At 41.4% G+C, this 17,888-nt stretch overlaps 8 non-coding genes across 8 annotated transcripts; all 8 read right to left on the bottom strand.

The window, feature by feature from the left end:
• Positions 1 to 1,222: 1,222 nt before the first annotated feature.
• Positions 1,223 to 1,296, bottom strand: TRNAN-GUU (transfer RNA asparagine (anticodon GUU)). Its single transcript has one exon. It is a non-coding gene; the product is annotated as a tRNA-Asn (tRNA).
• A 3,014-nt stretch (positions 1,297 to 4,310) lies between these two features.
• On the bottom strand, positions 4,311 to 4,384 carry TRNAN-GUU (transfer RNA asparagine (anticodon GUU)). Its single transcript has one exon. It is a non-coding gene; the product is annotated as a tRNA-Asn (tRNA).
• A 1,470-nt stretch (positions 4,385 to 5,854) lies between these two features.
• Positions 5,855 to 5,928, bottom strand: TRNAN-GUU (transfer RNA asparagine (anticodon GUU)). Its single transcript has one exon. It is a non-coding gene; the product is annotated as a tRNA-Asn (tRNA).
• A 1,470-nt stretch (positions 5,929 to 7,398) lies between these two features.
• TRNAN-GUU (transfer RNA asparagine (anticodon GUU)) lies at positions 7,399 to 7,472 on the bottom strand. Its single transcript has one exon. It is a non-coding gene; the product is annotated as a tRNA-Asn (tRNA).
• A 3,014-nt stretch (positions 7,473 to 10,486) lies between these two features.
• On the bottom strand, positions 10,487 to 10,560 carry TRNAN-GUU (transfer RNA asparagine (anticodon GUU)). Its single transcript has one exon. It is a non-coding gene; the product is annotated as a tRNA-Asn (tRNA).
• Positions 10,561 to 12,030: 1,470 nt separating this feature from the next.
• On the bottom strand, positions 12,031 to 12,104 carry TRNAN-GUU (transfer RNA asparagine (anticodon GUU)). Its single transcript has one exon. It is a non-coding gene; the product is annotated as a tRNA-Asn (tRNA).
• Positions 12,105 to 15,118: 3,014 nt separating this feature from the next.
• TRNAN-GUU (transfer RNA asparagine (anticodon GUU)) lies at positions 15,119 to 15,192 on the bottom strand. Its single transcript has one exon. It is a non-coding gene; the product is annotated as a tRNA-Asn (tRNA).
• Positions 15,193 to 16,662: 1,470 nt separating this feature from the next.
• On the bottom strand, positions 16,663 to 16,736 carry TRNAN-GUU (transfer RNA asparagine (anticodon GUU)). Its single transcript has one exon. It is a non-coding gene; the product is annotated as a tRNA-Asn (tRNA).
• Between the last annotated feature and the right edge of the window lie 1,152 nt (positions 16,737 to 17,888).

The raw sequence follows: 17,888 nt of genomic DNA, 5'->3' as shown, positions 1-17,888 counted from the left end.
TCTGCTAAGCAATTTGTTTTTGTTCAAATTTGTAATTCCGTTGGCAATCAAATCCCCAAACCTTAAGAGAAATTCACTTTTCCATGGGTTTTCACTGCTTTCGTTATGTTACCATCCACATCTGAGGTTTTATTGGTTTTAAGTCAATCGATGATAGCTTGCCTGTTAATTTCAAGAAAAATTGCACTTTCTGACCACTCTGTCAACATGTCTGTGTGACGTAACAGATTTCCAAACATTTCTATAGAGATCTCCTTTACGTCCTCACTTAACATGTTTAATGAATGTCTTTGGGGTTGTTATTTGTTTTCTTCTATACAATCTGTAGCCTCCGTTTGAATGTAATGTGTTGTTGCAGAAACATTAAAGCTAATTTTACTCTTTGCTGCTGTTTTTCTTTCCTTTTTTTTCTGTTTGGTTAGCGCATGCTTTGCCCATTCCATGTTAAAAATGAATCATCCCAGAGTGGAGTTGATCACCAAACTTTCCGTGCCCATCAAACGTTGCTAAGCTTGATGCAGTGAGGCATTAAAGTCGATTGCTTGTATTTGGACTGTTAACTCCGAGTGAAATGGCACTTTCTGATCATCTGGCACGTCCGTGCGTGTCTTCAAGTTTCAAAACACTTTCCTTAAAAATTGTCTTCCAACGCTTTTAACATGCTTGTATGATATTTCTCTATTCCGTTTGCAGCCAGCCGTCTTCAATGTTTTTGCTGTTGTTTTTGATGTTTTTGTGGGAAAGATGAGGATTTGCATATTTTTTTGCTTATTGGTTAGCAAATGCTTTGCCCCTCCTGCATTGAAAAAGGAATGGTCCCGGAGTGGGGTTTCAACAGCACGCTTCGGGCGCTCATCACATGCTGATATGAGAAATGCAATGTGTTTGAAATTGCAGACACTTTCCCAATGAATGACGATGAATAGGAGCAGTCCCCTGTTCAGGTTCCCTTTGATCGAGCCCAATTTTCGGGCCAATCGGTTGACAACGGAATGAAGAATGAACTTCCTGTTCACTTCTGATGATGTTTTACGTGCTTTTGATGAAGTTTCAATTGGAAAGCAACGTCATAGATATGATGTGAACCTTCCTTTTAAACATGGTTTTGTGAAGGGTCTCCACCTATGTTAATCAATTTGCAGTCACCGTATTTGCGTTTGAAAGGTAACTATTTTGTGCTCCTTTTTTGCTTCTCGGTTAAAAAAACTCAAGTGTCTCAAATCGTCCCTGGGTGGGCTTGAACCACCAACCTTTCGGTTAACAGCCGAACGCGCTAACCAATTGCGCCACAGAGACTAAGCACGCGAGGCGAGAGAGCTACGTGGACTAACAAGATTTTGCTCTCACAATGTCTAAATGCTTTTTCAGAGGTTACGGCATCCTCTGCTTTCAAATGCAGCTATGGTTCTTTATCTGCATGCAAATGTAGGTGGAGCCAGCTTCTCCCTTTCAAAATGCACAGAGAAAGGTGTGACAGCAGCAGAGTGGCGCAGCGGAAGCGTGCTGGGCCCATAACCCAGAGGTCGATGGATCGAAACCATCCTCTGCTAAGCAATTTGTTTTTGTTCAAATTTGTAATTCCGTTGGCAATCAAATCCCCAAACCTTAAGAGAAATTCACTTTTCCATGGGTTTTCACTGCTTTCGTTATGTTACCATCCACATCTGAGGTTTTATTGGTTTTAAGTCAATCGATGATAGCTTGCCTGTTAATTTCAAGAAAAATTGCACTTTCTGACCACTCTGTCAACATGTCTGTGTGACGTAACAGATTTCCAAACATTTCTATAGAGATCTCCTTTACGTCCTCACTTAACATGTTTAATGAATGTCTTTGGGGTTGTTATTTGTTTTCTTCTATACAATCTGTAGCCTCCGTTTGAATGTAATGTGTTGTTGCAGAAACATTAAAGCTAATTTTACTCTTTGCTGCTGTTTTTCTTTCCTTTTTTTTCTGTTTGGTTAGCGCATGCTTTGCCCATTCCATGTTAAAAATGAATCATCCCAGAGTGGAGTTGATCACCAAACTTTCCGTGCCCATCAAACGTTGCTAAGCTTGATGCAGTGAGGCATTAAAGTCGATTGCTTGTATTTGGACTGTTAACTCCGAGTGAAATGGCACTTTCTGATCATCTGGCACGTCCGTGCGTGTCTTCAAGTTTCAAAACACTTTCCTTAAAAAATTGTCTTCCAACGCTTTTAACATGCTTGTATGATATTTCTCTATTCCGTTTGCAGCCAGCCGTCTTCAATGTTTTTGCTGTTGTTTTTGATGTTTTTGTGGGAAAGATGAGGATTTGCATATTTTTTTGCTTATTGGTTAGCAAATGCTTTGCCCCTCCTGCATTGAAAAAGGAATGGTCCCAGAGTGGGGTTTCAACAGCACGCTGCGGGCGCTCATCACATGCTGATATGAGAAATGCAATGTGTTTGAAATTGCAGACACTTTCCCAATGAATGACGATGGATAGGAGCAGTCCCCTGTTCAGGTTCCCTCTGATCGAGCCCAATTTTCTGGCCAATCGGTTGACAACGGAATGAAGAATGAACTTCCTGTTCACTTCTGATGATGTTTTACGTGCTTTTGATGAAGTTTCAATTGGAAAGCAACGTCATAGATATGACGTCACCCTTCCTTTTAAACATGGTTTTGTGAAGGGTCTCCACCTATGTTAATCAATTTGCAGTCACCGTATTTGCGTTTGAAAGGTAACTATTTTGTGCTCCTTTTTTGCTTCTCGGTTAAAAAAACTCAAGTGTCTCAAATCGTCCCTGGGTGGGCTTGAACCACCAACCTTTCGGTTAACAGCCGAACGTGCTAACCAATTGCGCCACAGAGACTAAGCACGTGATGCGAGAGAGCTACGTGGACTAACAAGATTTTGCTCTCACAATGTCTAAATGCTTTTTCAGAGGTTACGGCATCCTCTGCTTTCAAATGCAGCTATGGTTCTTTATCTGCATGCAAATGTAGGTGGAGCCAGCTTCTCCCTTTCAAAATGCGCAGAGAAAGGTGTGACAGCAGCAGAGTGGCGCAGCGGAAGCGTGCTGGGCCCATAACCCAGAGGTCGATGGATCGAAACCATCCTCTGCTAAGCAATTTGTTTTTGTTCAAATTTGTAATTCCGTTGGCAATCAAATCCCCAAACCTTAAGAGAAATTCACTTTTCCATGGGTTTTCACTGCTTTCGTTATGTTACCATCCACATCTGAGGTTTTATTGGTTTTAAGTCAATCGATGATAGCTTGCCTGTTAATTTCAAGAAAAATTGCACTTTCTGACCACTCTGTCAACATGTCTGTGTGACGTAACAGATTTCCAAACATTTCTATAGAGATCTCCTTTACGTCCTCACTTAACATGTTTAATGAATGTCTTTGGGGTTGTTATTTGTTTTCTTCTATACAATCTGTAGCCTCCGTTTGAATGTAATGTGTTGTTGCAGAAACATTAAAGCTAATTTTACTCTTTGCTGCTGTTTTTCTTTCCTTTTTTTTCTGTTTGGTTAGCGCATGCTTTGCCCATTCCATGTTAAAAATGAATCATCCCAGAGTGGAGTTGATCACCAAACTTTCCGTGCCCATCAAACGTTGCTAAGCTTGATGCAGTGAGGCATTAAAGTCGATTGCTTGTATTTGGACTGTTAACTCCGAGTGAAATGGCACTTTCTGATCATCTGGCACGTCCGTGCGTGTCTTCAAGTTTCAAAACACTTTCCTTAAAAAATTGTCTTCCAACGCTTTTAACATGCTTGTATGATATTTCTCTATTCCGTTTGCAGCCAGCCGTCTTCAATGTTTTTGCTGTTGTTTTTGATGTTTTTGTGGGAAAGATGAGGATTTGCATATTTTTTTGCTTATTGGTTAGCAAATGCTTTGCCCCTCCTGCATTGAAAAAGGAATGGTCCCGGAGTGGGGTTTCAACAGCACGCTTCGGGCGCTCATCACATGCTGATATGAGAAATGCAATGTGTTTGAAATTGCAGACACTTTCCCAATGAATGACGATGGATAGGAGCAGTCCCCTGTTCAGTTTCCCTTTGATCGAGCCCAATTTTCTGGCCAATCGGTTGACAACGGAATGAAGAATGAACTTCCTGTTCACTTCTGATGATGTTTTACGTGCTTTTGATGAAGTTTCAATTGGAAAGCACCGTCATAGATATGACGTCACCCTTCCTTTTAAACATGGTTTTGTGAAGGGTCTCCACCTATGTTAATCAATTTGCAGTCACCGTATTTGCGTTTGAAAGGTAACTATTTTGTGCTCCTTTTTTGCTTCTCGGTTAAAAAAACTCAATTGTCTCAAAACGTCCCTGGGTGGGCTTGAACCACCAACCTTTCGGTTAACAGCCGAACGCGCTAACCAATTGCGCCACAGAGACTAAGCACGTGAGGCGAGAGAGCTACGTGGACTAACAAGATTTTGCTCTCACAATGTCTAAATGCTTTTTCAGAGGTTACGGCATCCTCTGCTTTCAAATGCAGCTATGGTTCTTTATCTGCATGCAAATGTAGGTGGAGCCAGCTTCTCCCTTTCAAAATGCACAGAGAAAGGTGTGACAGCAGCAGAGTGGCGCAGCGGAAGCGTGCTGGGCCCATAACCCAGAGGTCGATGGATCGAAACCATCCTCTGCTAAGCAATTTGTTTTTGTTCAAATTTGTAATTCCGTTGGCAATCAAATCCCCAAACCTTAAGAGAAATTCACTTTTCCATGGGTTTTCACTGCTTTCGTTATGTTACCATCCACATCTGAGGTTTTATTGGTTTTAAGTCAATCGATGATAGCTTGCCTGTTAATTTCAAGAAAAATTGCACTTTCTGACCACTCTGTCAACATGTCTGTGTGACGTAACAGATTTCCAAACATTTCTATAGAGATCTCCTTTACGTCCTCACTTAACATGTTTAATGAATGTCTTTGGGGTTGTTATTTGTTTTCTTCTATACAATCTGTAGCCTCCGTTTGAATGTAATGTGTTGTTGCAGAAACATTAAAGCTAATTTTACTCTTTGCTGCTGTTTTTCTTTCCTTTTTTTTCTGTTTGGTTAGCGCATGCTTTGCCCATTCCATGTTAAAAATGAATCATCCCAGAGTGGAGTTGATCACCAAACTTTCCGTGCCCATCAAACGTTGCTAAGCTTGATGCAGTGAGGCATTAAAGTCGATTGCTTGTATTTGGACTGTTAACTCCGAGTGAAATGGCACTTTCTGATCATCTGGCACGTCCGTGCGTGTCTTCAAGTTTCAAAACACTTTCCTTAAAAAATTGTCTTCCAACGCTTTTAACATGCTTGTATGATATTTCTCTATTCCGTTTGCAGCCAGCCGTCTTCAATGTTTTTGCTGTTGTTTTTGATGTTTTTGTGGGAAAGATGAGGATTTGCATATTTTTTTGCTTATTGGTTAGCAAATGCTTTGCCCCTCCTGCATTGAAAAAGGAATGGTCCCGGAGTGGGGTTTCAACAGCACGCTTCGGGCGCTCATCACATGCTGATATGAGAAATGCAATGTGTTTGAAATTGCAGACACTTTCCCAATGAATGACGATGAATAGGAGCAGTCCCCTGTTCAGGTTCCCTTTGATCGAGCCCAATTTTCGGGCCAATCGGTTGACAACGGAATGAAGAATGAACTTCCTGTTCACTTCTGATGATGTTTTACGTGCTTTTGATGAAGTTTCAATTGGAAAGCAACGTCATAGATATGATGTGAACCTTCCTTTTAAACATGGTTTTGTGAAGGGTCTCCACCTATGTTAATCAATTTGCAGTCACCGTATTTGCGTTTGAAAGGTAACTATTTTGTGCTCCTTTTTTGCTTCTCGGTTAAAAAAACTCAAGTGTCTCAAATCGTCCCTGGGTGGGCTTGAACCACCAACCTTTCGGTTAACAGCCGAACGCGCTAACCAATTGCGCCACAGAGACTAAGCACGCGAGGCGAGAGAGCTACGTGGACTAACAAGATTTTGCTCTCACAATGTCTAAATGCTTTTTCAGAGGTTACGGCATCCTCTGCTTTCAAATGCAGCTATGGTTCTTTATCTGCATGCAAATGTAGGTGGAGCCAGCTTCTCCCTTTCAAAATGCACAGAGAAAGGTGTGACAGCAGCAGAGTGGCGCAGCGGAAGCGTGCTGGGCCCATAACCCAGAGGTCGATGGATCGAAACCATCCTCTGCTAAGCAATTTGTTTTTGTTCAAATTTGTAATTCCGTTGGCAATCAAATCCCCAAACCTTAAGAGAAATTCACTTTTCCATGGGTTTTCACTGCTTTCGTTATGTTACCATCCACATCTGAGGTTTTATTGGTTTTAAGTCAATCGATGATAGCTTGCCTGTTAATTTCAAGAAAAATTGCACTTTCTGACCACTCTGTCAACATGTCTGTGTGACGTAACAGATTTCCAAACATTTCTATAGAGATCTCCTTTACGTCCTCACTTAACATGTTTAATGAATGTCTTTGGGGTTGTTATTTGTTTTCTTCTATACAATCTGTAGCCTCCGTTTGAATGTAATGTGTTGTTGCAGAAACATTAAAGCTAATTTTACTCTTTGCTGCTGTTTTTCTTTCCTTTTTTTTCTGTTTGGTTAGCGCATGCTTTGCCCATTCCATGTTAAAAATGAATCATCCCAGAGTGGAGTTGATCACCAAACTTTCCGTGCCCATCAAACGTTGCTAAGCTTGATGCAGTGAGGCATTAAAGTCGATTGCTTGTATTTGGACTGTTAACTCCGAGTGAAATGGCACTTTCTGATCATCTGGCACGTCCGTGCGTGTCTTCAAGTTTCAAAACACTTTCCTTAAAAAATTGTCTTCCAACGCTTTTAACATGCTTGTATGATATTTCTCTATTCCGTTTGCAGCCAGCCGTCTTCAATGTTTTTGCTGTTGTTTTTGATGTTTTTGTGGGAAAGATGAGGATTTGCATATTTTTTTGCTTATTGGTTAGCAAATGCTTTGCCCCTCCTGCATTGAAAAAGGAATGGTCCCGGAGTGGGGTTTCAACAGCACGCTTCGGGCGCTCATCACATGCTGATATGAGAAATGCAATGTGTTTGAAATTGCAGACACTTTCCCAATGAATGACGATGGATAGGAGCAGTCCCCTGTTCAGTTTCCCTTTGATCGAGCCCAATTTTCTGGCCAATCGGTTGACAACGGAATGAAGAATGAACTTCCTGTTCACTTCTGATGATGTTTTACGTGCTTTTGATGAAGTTTCAATTGGAAAGCACCGTCATAGATATGACGTGAACCTTCCTTTTAAACATGGTTTTGTGAAGGGTCTCCACCTATGTTAATCAATTTGCAGTCACCGTATTTGCGTTTGAAAGGTAACTATTTTGTGCTCCTTTTTTGCTTCTCGGTTAAAAAAACTCAAGTGTCTCAAATCGTCCCTGGGTGGGCTTGAACCACCAACCTTTCGGTTAACAGCCGAACGCGCTAACCAATTGCGCCACAGAGACTAAGCACGCGAGGCGAGAGAGCTACGTGGACTAACAAGATTTTGCTCTCACAATGTCTAAATGCTTTTTCAGAGGTTACGGCATCCTCTGCTTTCAAATGCAGCTATGGTTCTTTATCTGCATGCAAATGTAGGTGGAGCCAGCTTCTCCCTTTCAAAATGCACAGAGAAAGGTGTGACAGCAGCAGAGTGGCGCAGCGGAAGCGTGCTGGGCCCATAACCCAGAGGTCGATGGATCGAAACCATCCTCTGCTAAGCAATTAGTTTTTGTTCAAATTTGTAATTCCGTTGGCAATCAAATCCCCAAACCTTAAGAGAAATTCACTTTTCCATGGGTTTTCACTGCTTTCGTTATGTTACCATCCACATCTGAGGTTTTATTGGTTTTAAGTCAATCGATGATAGCTTGCCTGTTAATTTCAAGAAAAATTGCACTTTCTGACCACTCTGTCAACATGTCTGTGTGACGTAACAGATTTCCAAACATTTCTATAGAGATCTCCTTTACGTCCTCACTTAACATGTTTAATGAATGTCTTTGGGGTTGTTATTTGTTTTCTTCTATACAATCTGTAGCCTCCGTTTGAATGTAATGTGTTGTTGCAGAAACATTAAAGCTAATTTTACTCTTTGCTGCTGTTTTTCTTTCCTTTTTTTTCTGTTTGGTTAGCGCATGCTTTGCCCATTCCATGTTAAAAATGAATCATCCCAGAGTGGAGTTGATCACCAAACTTTCCGTGCCCATCAAACGTTGCTAAGCTTGATGCAGTGAGGCATTAAAGTCGATTGCTTGTATTTGGACTGTTAACTCCGAGTGAAATGGCACTTTCTGATCATCTGGCACGTCCGTGCGTGTCTTCAAGTTTCAAAACACTTTCCTTAAAAAATTGTCTTCCAACGCTTTTAACATGCTTGTATGATATTTCTCTATTCCGTTTGCAGCCAGCCGTCTTCAATGTTTTTGCTGTTGTTTTTGATGTTTTTGTGGGAAAGATGAGGATTTTCATATTTTTTTGCTTATTGGTTAGCAAATGCTTTGCCCCTCCTGCATTGAAAAAGGAATGGTCCCGGAGTGGGGTTTCAACAGCACGCTGCGGGCGCTCATCACATGCTGATATGAGAAATGCAATGTGTTTGAAATTGCAGACACTTTCCCAATGAATGACGATGGATAGGAGCAGTCCCCTGTTCAGGTTCCCTCTGATCGAGCCCAATTTTCTGGCCAATCGGTTGACAACGGAATGAAGAATGAACTTCCTGTTCACTTCTGATGATGTTTTACGTGCTTTTGATGAAGTTTCAATTGGAAAGCAACGTCATAGATATGACGTCACCCTTCCTTTTAAACATGGTTTTGTGAAGGGTCTCCACCTATGTTAATCAATTTGCAGTCACCGTATTTGCGTTTGAAAGGTAACTATTTTGTGCTCCTTTTTTGCTTCTCGGTTAAAAAAACTCAAGTGTCTCAAATCGTCCCTGGGTGGGCTTGAACCACCAACCTTTCGGTTAACAGCCGAACGTGCTAACCAATTGCGCCACAGAGACTAAGCACGTGATGCGAGAGAGCTACGTGGACTAACAAGATTTTGCTCTCACAATGTCTAAATGCTTTTTCAGAGGTTACGGCATCCTCTGCTTTCAAATGCAGCTATGGTTCTTTATCTGCATGCAAATGTAGGTGGAGCCAGCTTCTCCCTTTCAAAATGCGCAGAGAAAGGTGTGACAGCAGCAGAGTGGCGCAGCGGAAGCGTGCTGGGCCCATAACCCAGAGGTCGATGGATCGAAACCATCCTCTGCTAAGCAATTTGTTTTTGTTCAAATTTGTAATTCCGTTGGCAATCAAATCCCCAAACCTTAAGAGAAATTCACTTTTCCATGGGTTTTCACTGCTTTCGTTATGTTACCATCCACATCTGAGGTTTTATTGGTTTTAAGTCAATCGATGATAGCTTGCCTGTTAATTTCAAGAAAAATTGCACTTTCTGACCACTCTGTCAACATGTCTGTGTGACGTAACAGATTTCCAAACATTTCTATAGAGATCTCCTTTACGTCCTCACTTAACATGTTTAATGAATGTCTTTGGGGTTGTTATTTGTTTTCTTCTATACAATCTGTAGCCTCCGTTTGAATGTAATGTGTTGTTGCAGAAACATTAAAGCTAATTTTACTCTTTGCTGCTGTTTTTCTTTCCTTTTTTTTCTGTTTGGTTAGCGCATGCTTTGCCCATTCCATGTTAAAAATGAATCATCCCAGAGTGGAGTTGATCACCAAACTTTCCGTGCCCATCAAACGTTGCTAAGCTTGATGCAGTGAGGCATTAAAGTCGATTGCTTGTATTTGGACTGTTAACTCCGAGTGAAATGGCACTTTCTGATCATCTGGCACGTCCGTGCGTGTCTTCAAGTTTCAAAACACTTTCCTTAAAAAATTGTCTTCCAACGCTTTTAACATGCTTGTATGATATTTCTCTATTCCGTTTGCAGCCAGCCGTCTTCAATGTTTTTGCTGTTGTTTTTGATGTTTTTGTGGGAAAGATGAGGATTTGCATATTTTTTTGCTTATTGGTTAGCAAATGCTTTGCCCCTCCTGCATTGAAAAAGGAATGGTCCCGGAGTGGGGTTTCAACAGCACGCTTCGGGCGCTCATCACATGCTGATATGAGAAATGCAATGTGTTTGAAATTGCAGACACTTTCCCAATGAATGACGATGAATAGGAGCAGTCCCCTGTTCAGGTTCCCTTTGATCGAGCCCAATTTTCGGGCCAATCGGTTGACAACGGAATGAAGAATGAACTTCCTGTTCACTTCTGATGATGTTTTACGTGCTTTTGATGAAGTTTCAATTGGAAAGCAACGTCATAGATATGATGTGAACCTTCCTTTTAAACATGGTTTTGTGAAGGGTCTCCACCTATGTTAATCAATTTGCAGTCACCGTATTTGCGTTTGAAAGGTAACTATTTTGTGCTCCTTTTTTGCTTCTCGGTTAAAAAAACTCAAGTGTCTCAAATCGTCCCTGGGTGGGCTTGAACCACCAACCTTTCGGTTAACAGCCGAACGCGCTAACCAATTGCGCCACAGAGACTAAGCACGCGAGGCGAGAGAGCTACGTGGACTAACAAGATTTTGCTCTCACAATGTCTAAATGCTTTTTCAGAGGTTACGGCATCCTCTGCTTTCAAATGCAGCTATGGTTCTTTATCTGCATGCAAATGTAGGTGGAGCCAGCTTCTCCCTTTCAAAATGCACAGAGAAAGGTGTGACAGCAGCAGAGTGGCGCAGCGGAAGCGTGCTGGGCCCATAACCCAGAGGTCGATGGATCGAAACCATCCTCTGCTAAGCAATTTGTTTTTGTTCAAATTTGTAATTCCGTTGGCAATCAAATCCCCAAACCTTAAGAGAAATTCACTTTTCCATGGGTTTTCACTGCTTTCGTTATGTTACCATCCACATCTGAGGTTTTATTGGTTTTAAGTCAATCGATGATAGCTTGCCTGTTAATTTCAAGAAAAATTGCACTTTCTGACCACTCTGTCAACATGTCTGTGTGACGTAACAGATTTCCAAACATTTCTATAGAGATCTCCTTTACGTCCTCACTTAACATGTTTAATGAATGTCTTTGGGGTTGTTATTTGTTTTCTTCTATACAATCTGTAGCCTCCGTTTGAATGTAATGTGTTGTTGCAGAAACATTAAAGCTAATTTTACTCTTTGCTGCTGTTTTTCTTTCCTTTTTTTTCTGTTTGGTTAGCGCATGCTTTGCCCATTCCATGTTAAAAATGAATCATCCCAGAGTGGAGTTGATCACCAAACTTTCCGTGCCCATCAAACGTTGCTAAGCTTGATGCAGTGAGGCATTAAAGTCGATTGCTTGTATTTGGACTGTTAACTCCGAGTGAAATGGCACTTTCTGATCATCTGGCACGTCCGTGCGTGTCTTCAAGTTTCAAAACACTTTCCTTAAAAAATTGTCTTCCAACGCTTTTAACATGCTTGTATGATATTTCTCTATTCCGTTTGCAGCCAGCCGTCTTCAATGTTTTTGCTGTTGTTTTTGATGTTTTTGTGGGAAAGATGAGGATTTGCATATTTTTTTGCTTATTGGTTAACAAATGCTTTGCCCCTCCTGCATTGAAAAAGGAATGGTCCCGGAGTGGGGTTTCAACAGCACGCTTCGGGCGCTCATCACATGCTGATATGAGAAATGCAATGTGTTTGAAATTGCAGACACTTTCCCAATGAATGACGATGGATAGGAGCAGTCCCCTGTTCAGTTTCCCTTTGATCGAGCCCAATTTTCTGGCCAATCGGTTGACAACGGAATGAAGAATGAACTTCCTGTTCACTTCTGATGATGTTTTACGTGCTTTTGATGAAGTTTCAATTGGAAAGCACCGTCATAGATATGACGTGAACCTTCCTTTTAAACATGGTTTTGTGAAGGGTCTCCACCTATGTTAATCAATTTGCAGTCACCGTATTTGCGTTTGAAAGGTAACTATTTTGTGCTCCTTTTTTGCTTCTCGGTTAAAAAAACTCAAGTGTCTCAAATCGTCCCTGGGTGGGCTTGAACCACCAACCTTTCGGTTAACAGCCGAACGCGCTAACCAATTGCGCCACAGAGACTAAGCACGCGAGGCGAGAGAGCTACGTGGACTAACAAGATTTTGCTCTCACAATGTCTAAATGCTTTTTCAGAGGTTACGGCATCCTCTGCTTTCAAATGCAGCTATGGTTCTTTATCTGCATGCAAATGTAGGTGGAGCCAGCTTCTCCCTTTCAAAATGCACAGAGAAAGGTGTGACAGCAGCAGAGTGGCGCAGCGGAAGCGTGCTGGGCCCATAACCCAGAGGTCGATGGATCGAAACCATCCTCTGCTAAGCAATTAGTTTTTGTTCAAATTTGTAATTCCGTTGGCAATCAAATCCCCAAACCTTAAGAGAAATTCACTTTTCCATGGGTTTTCACTGCTTTCGTTATGTTACCATCCACATCTGAGGTTTTATTGGTTTTAAGTCAATCGATGATAGCTTGCCTGTTAATTTCAAGAAAAATTGCACTTTCTGACCACTCTGTCAACATGTCTGTGTGACGTAACAGATTTCCAAACATTTCTATAGAGATCTCCTTTACGTCCTCACTTAACATGTTTAATGAATGTCTTTGGGGTTGTTATTTGTTTTCTTCTATACAATCTGTAGCCTCCGTTTGAATGTAATGTGTTGTTGCAGAAACATTAAAGCTAATTTTACTCTTTGCTGCTGTTTTTCTTTCCTTTTTTTTCTGTTTGGTTAGCGCATGCTTTGCCCATTCCATGTTAAAAATGAATCATCCCAGAGTGGAGTTGATCACCAAACTTTCCGTGCCCATCAAACGTTGCTAAGCTTGATGCAGTGAGGCATTAAAGTCGATTGCTTGTATTTGGACTGTTAACTCCGAGTGAAATGGCACTTTCTGATCATCTGGCACGTCCGTGCGTGTCTTCAAGTTTCAAAACACTTTCCTTAAAAAATTGTCTTCCAACGCTTTTAACATGCTTGTATGATATTTCTCTATTCCGTTTGCAGCCAGCCGTCTTCAATGTTTTTGCTGTTGTTTTTGATGTTTTTGTGGGAAAGATGAGGATTTTCATATTTTTTTGCTTATTGGTTAGCAAATGCTTTGCCCCTCCTGCATTGAAAAAGGAATGGTCCCGGAGTGGGGTTTCAACAGCACGCTGCGGGCGCTCATCACATGCTGATATGAGAAATGCAATGTGTTTGAAATTGCAGACACTTTCCCAATGAATGACGATGGATAGGAGCAGTCCCCTGTTCAGGTTCCCTCTGATCGAGCCCAATTTTCTGGCCAATCGGTTGACAACGGAATGAAGAATGAACTTCCTGTTCACTTCTGATGATGTTTTACGTGCTTTTGATGAAGTTTCAATTGGAAAGCAACGTCATAGATATGACGTCACCCTTCCTTTTAAACATGGTTTTGTGAAGGGTCTCCACCTATGTTAATCAATTTGCAGTCACCGTATTTGCGTTTGAAAGGTAACTATTTTGTGCTCCTTTTTTGCTTCTCGGTTAAAAAAACTCAAGTGTCTCAAATCGTCCCTGGGTGGGCTTGAACCACCAACCTTTCGGTTAACAGCCGAACGTGCTAACCAATTGCGCCACAGAGACTAAGCACGTGATGCGAGAGAGCTACGTGGACTAACAAGATTTTGCTCTCACAATGTCTAAATGCTTTTTCAGAGGTTACGGCATCCTCTGCTTTCAAATGCAGCTATGGTTCTTTATCTGCATGCAAATGTAGGTGGAGCCAGCTTCTCCCTTTCAAAATGCGCAGAGAAAGGTGTGACAGCAGCAGAGTGGCGCAGCGGAAGCGTGCTGGGCCCATAACCCAGAGGTCGATGGATCGAAACCATCCTCTGCTAAGCAATTTCTTTTTGTTCAAATTTGTAATTCCGTTGGCAATCAAATCCCCAAACCTTAAGAGAAATTCACTTTTCCATGGGTTTTCACTGCTTTCGTTATGTTACCATCCACATCTGAGGTTTTATTGGTTTTAAGTCAATCGATGATAGCTTGCCTGTTAATTTCAAGAAAAATTGCACTTTCTGACCACTCTGTCAACATGTCTGTGTGACGTAACAGATTTCCAAACATTTCTATAGAGATCTCCTTTACGTCCTCACTTAACATGTTTAATGAATGTCTTTGGGGTTGTTATTTGTTTTCTTCTATACAATCTGTAGCCTCCGTTTGAATGTAATGTGTTGTTGCAGAAACATTAAAGCTAATTTTACTCTTTGCTGCTGTTTTTCTTTCCTTTTTTTTCTGTTTGGTTAGCGCATGCTTTGCCCATTCCATGTTAAAAATGAATCATCCCAGAGTGGAGTTGATCACCAAACTTTCCGTGCCCATCAAACGTTGCTAAGCTTGATGCAGTGAGGCATTAAAGTCGATTGCTTGTATTTGGACTGTTAACTCCGAGTGAAATGGCACTTTCTGATCATCTGGCACGTCCGTGCGTGTCTTCAAGTTTCAAAACACTTTCCTTAAAAAATTGTCTTCCAACGCTTTTAACATGCTTGTATGATATTTCTCTATTCCGTTTGCAGCCAGCCGTCTTCAATGTTTTTGCTGTTGTTTTTGATGTTTTTGTGGGAAAGATGAGGATTTGCATATTTTTTTGCTTATTGGTTAGCAAATGCTTTGCCCCTCCTGCATTGAAAAAGGAATGGTCCCGGAGTGGGGTTTCAACAGCACGCTTCGGGCGCTCATCACATGCTGATATGAGAAATGCAATGTGTTTGAAATTGCAGACACTTTCCCAATGAATGACGATGGATAGGAGCAGTCCCCTGTTCAGTTTCCCTTTGATCGAGCCCAATTTTCTGGCCAATCGGTTGACAACGGAATGAAGAATGAACTTCCTGTTCACTTCTGATGATGTTTTACGTGCTTTTGATGAAGTTTCAATTGGAAAGCACCGTCATAGATATGACGTCACCCTTCCTTTTAAACATGGTTTTGTGAAGGGTCTCCACCTATGTTAATCAATTTGCAGTCACCGTATTTGCGTTTGAAAGGTAACTATTTTGTGCTCCTTTTTTGCTTCTCGGTTAAAAAAACTCAATTGTCTCAAAACGTCCCTGGGTGGGCTTGAACCACCAACCTTTCGGTTAACAGCCGAACGCGCTAACCAATTGCGCCACAGAGACTAAGCACGTGAGGCGAGAGAGCTACGTGGACTAACAAGATTTTGCTCTCACAATGTCTAAATGCTTTTTCAGAGGTTACGGCATCCTCTGCTTTCAAATGCAGCTATGGTTCTTTATCTGCATGCAAATGTAGGTGGAGCCAGCTTCTCCCTTTCAAAATGCACAGAGAAAGGTGTGACAGCAGCAGAGTGGCGCAGCGGAAGCGTGCTGGGCCCATAACCCAGAGGTCGATGGATCGAAACCATCCTCTGCTAAGCAATTTGTTTTTGTTCAAATTTGTAATTCCGTTGGCAATCAAATCCCCAAACCTTAAGAGAAATTCACTTTTCCATGGGTTTTCACTGCTTTCGTTATGTTACCATCCACATCTGAGGTTTTATTGGTTTTAAGTCAATCGATGATAGCTTGCCTGTTAATTTCAAGAAAAATTGCACTTTCTGACCACTCTGTCAACATGTCTGTGTGACGTAACAGATTTCCAAACATTTCTATAGAGATCTCCTTTACGTCCTCACTTAACATGTTTAATGAATGTCTTTGGGGTTGTTATTTGTTTTCTTCTATACAATCTGTAGCCTCCGTTTGAATGTAATGTGTTGTTGCAGAAACATTAAAGCTAATTTTACTCTTTGCTGCTGTTTTTCTTTCCTTTTTTTTCTGTTTGGTTAGCGCATGCTTTGCCCATTCCATGTTAAAAATGAATCATCCCAGAGTGGAGTTGATCACCAAACTTTCCGTGCCCATCAAACGTTGCTAAGCTTGATGCAGTGAGGCATTAAAGTCGATTGCTTGTATTTGGACTGTTAACTCCGAGTGAAATGGCACTTTCTGATCATCTGGCACGTCCGTGCGTGTCTTCAAGTTTCAAAACACTTTCCTTAAAAAATTGTCTTCCAACGCTTTTAACATGCTTGTATGATATTTCTCTATTCCGTTTGCAGCCAGCCGTCTTCAATGTTTTTGCTGTTGTTTTTGCTGTTTTTGTGGGAAAGATGAGGATTTGCATATTTTTTTGCTTATTGGTTAGCAAATGCTTTGCCCCTCCTGCATTGAAAAAGGAATGGTCCCGGAGTGGGGTTTCAACAGCACGCTTCGGGCGCTCATCACATGCTGATATGAGAAATGCAATGTGTTTGAAATTGCAGACACTTTCCCAATGAATGACGATGAATAGGAGCAGTCCCCTGTTCAGGTTCCCTTTGATCGAGCCCAATTTTCGGGCCAATCGGTTGACAACGGAATGAAGAATGAACTTCCTGTTCACTTCTGATGATGTTTTACGTGCTTTTGATGAAGTTTCAATTGGAAAGCAACGTCATAGATATGATGTGAACCTTCCTTTTAAACATGGTTTTGTGAAGGGTCTCCACCTATGTTAATCAATTTGCAGTCACCGTATTTGCGTTTGAAAGGTAACTATTTTGTGCTCCTTTTTTGCTTCTCGGTTAAAAAAACTCAAGTGTCTCAAATCGTCCCTGGGTGGGCTTGAACCACCAACCTTTCGGTTAACAGCCGAACGCGCTAACCAATTGCGCCACAGAGACTAAGCACGCGAGGCGAGAGAGCTACGTGGACTAACAAGATTTTGCTCTCACAATGTCTAAATGCTTTTTCAGAGGTTACGGCATCCTCTGCTTTCAAATGCAGCTATGGTTCTTTATCTGCATGCAAATGTAGGTGGAGCCAGCTTCTCCCTTTCAAAATGCACAGAGAAAGGTGTGACAGCAGCAGAGTGGCGCAGCGGAAGCGTGCTGGGCCCATAACCCAGAGGTCGATGGATCGAAACCATCCTCTGCTAAGCAATTTGTTTTTGTTCAAATTTGTAATTCCGTTGGCAATCAAATCCCCAAACCTTAAGAGAAATTCACTTTTCCATGGGTTTTCACTGCTTTCGTTATGTTACCATCCACATCTGAGGTTTTATTGGTTTTAAGTCAATCGATGATAGCTTGCCTGTTAATTTCAAGAAAAATTGCACTTTCTGACCACTCTGTCAACATGTCTGTGTGACGTAACAGATTTCCAAACATTTCTATAGAGATCTCCTTTACGTCCTCACTTAACATGTTTAATGAATGTCTTTGGGGTTGTTATTTGTTTTCTTCTATACAATCTGTAGCCTCCGTTTGAATGTAATGTGTTGTTGCAGAAACATTAAAGCTAATTTTACTCTTTGCTGCTGTTTTTCTTTCCTTTTTTTTCTGTTTGGTTAGCGCATGCTTTGCCCATTCCATGTTAAAAATGAATCATCCCAGAGTGGAGTTGATCACCAAACTTTCCGTGCCCATCAAACGTTGCTAAGCTTGATGCAGTGAGGCATTAAAGTCGATTGCTTGTATTTGGACTGTTAACTCCGAGTGAAATGGCACTTTCTGATCATCTGGCACGTCCGTGCGTGTCTTCAAGTTTCAAAACACTTTCCTTAAAAAATTGTCTTCCAACGCTTTTAACATGCTTGTATGATATTTCTCTATTCCGTTTGCAGCCAGCCGTCTTCAATGTTTTTGCTGTTGTTTTTGATGTTTTTGTGGGAAAGATGAGGATTTGCATATTTTTTTGCTTATTGGTTAGCAAATGCTTTGCCCCTCCTGCATTGAAAAAGGAATGGTCCCGGAGTGGGGTTTCAACAGCACGCTTCGGGCGCTCATCACATGCTGATATGAGAAATGCAATGTGTTTGAAATTGCAGACACTTT

This window comes from Pelobates fuscus, chromosome 2 (genome assembly GCF_036172605.1).
Source record: "Pelobates fuscus isolate aPelFus1 chromosome 2, aPelFus1.pri, whole genome shotgun sequence".
NCBI lineage: Eukaryota > Metazoa > Chordata > Amphibia > Anura > Pelobatidae > Pelobates > Pelobates fuscus.
Note: the sequence above shows the minus strand (reverse complement) of the source record. Positions and strands in the feature narration are given on the sequence as shown.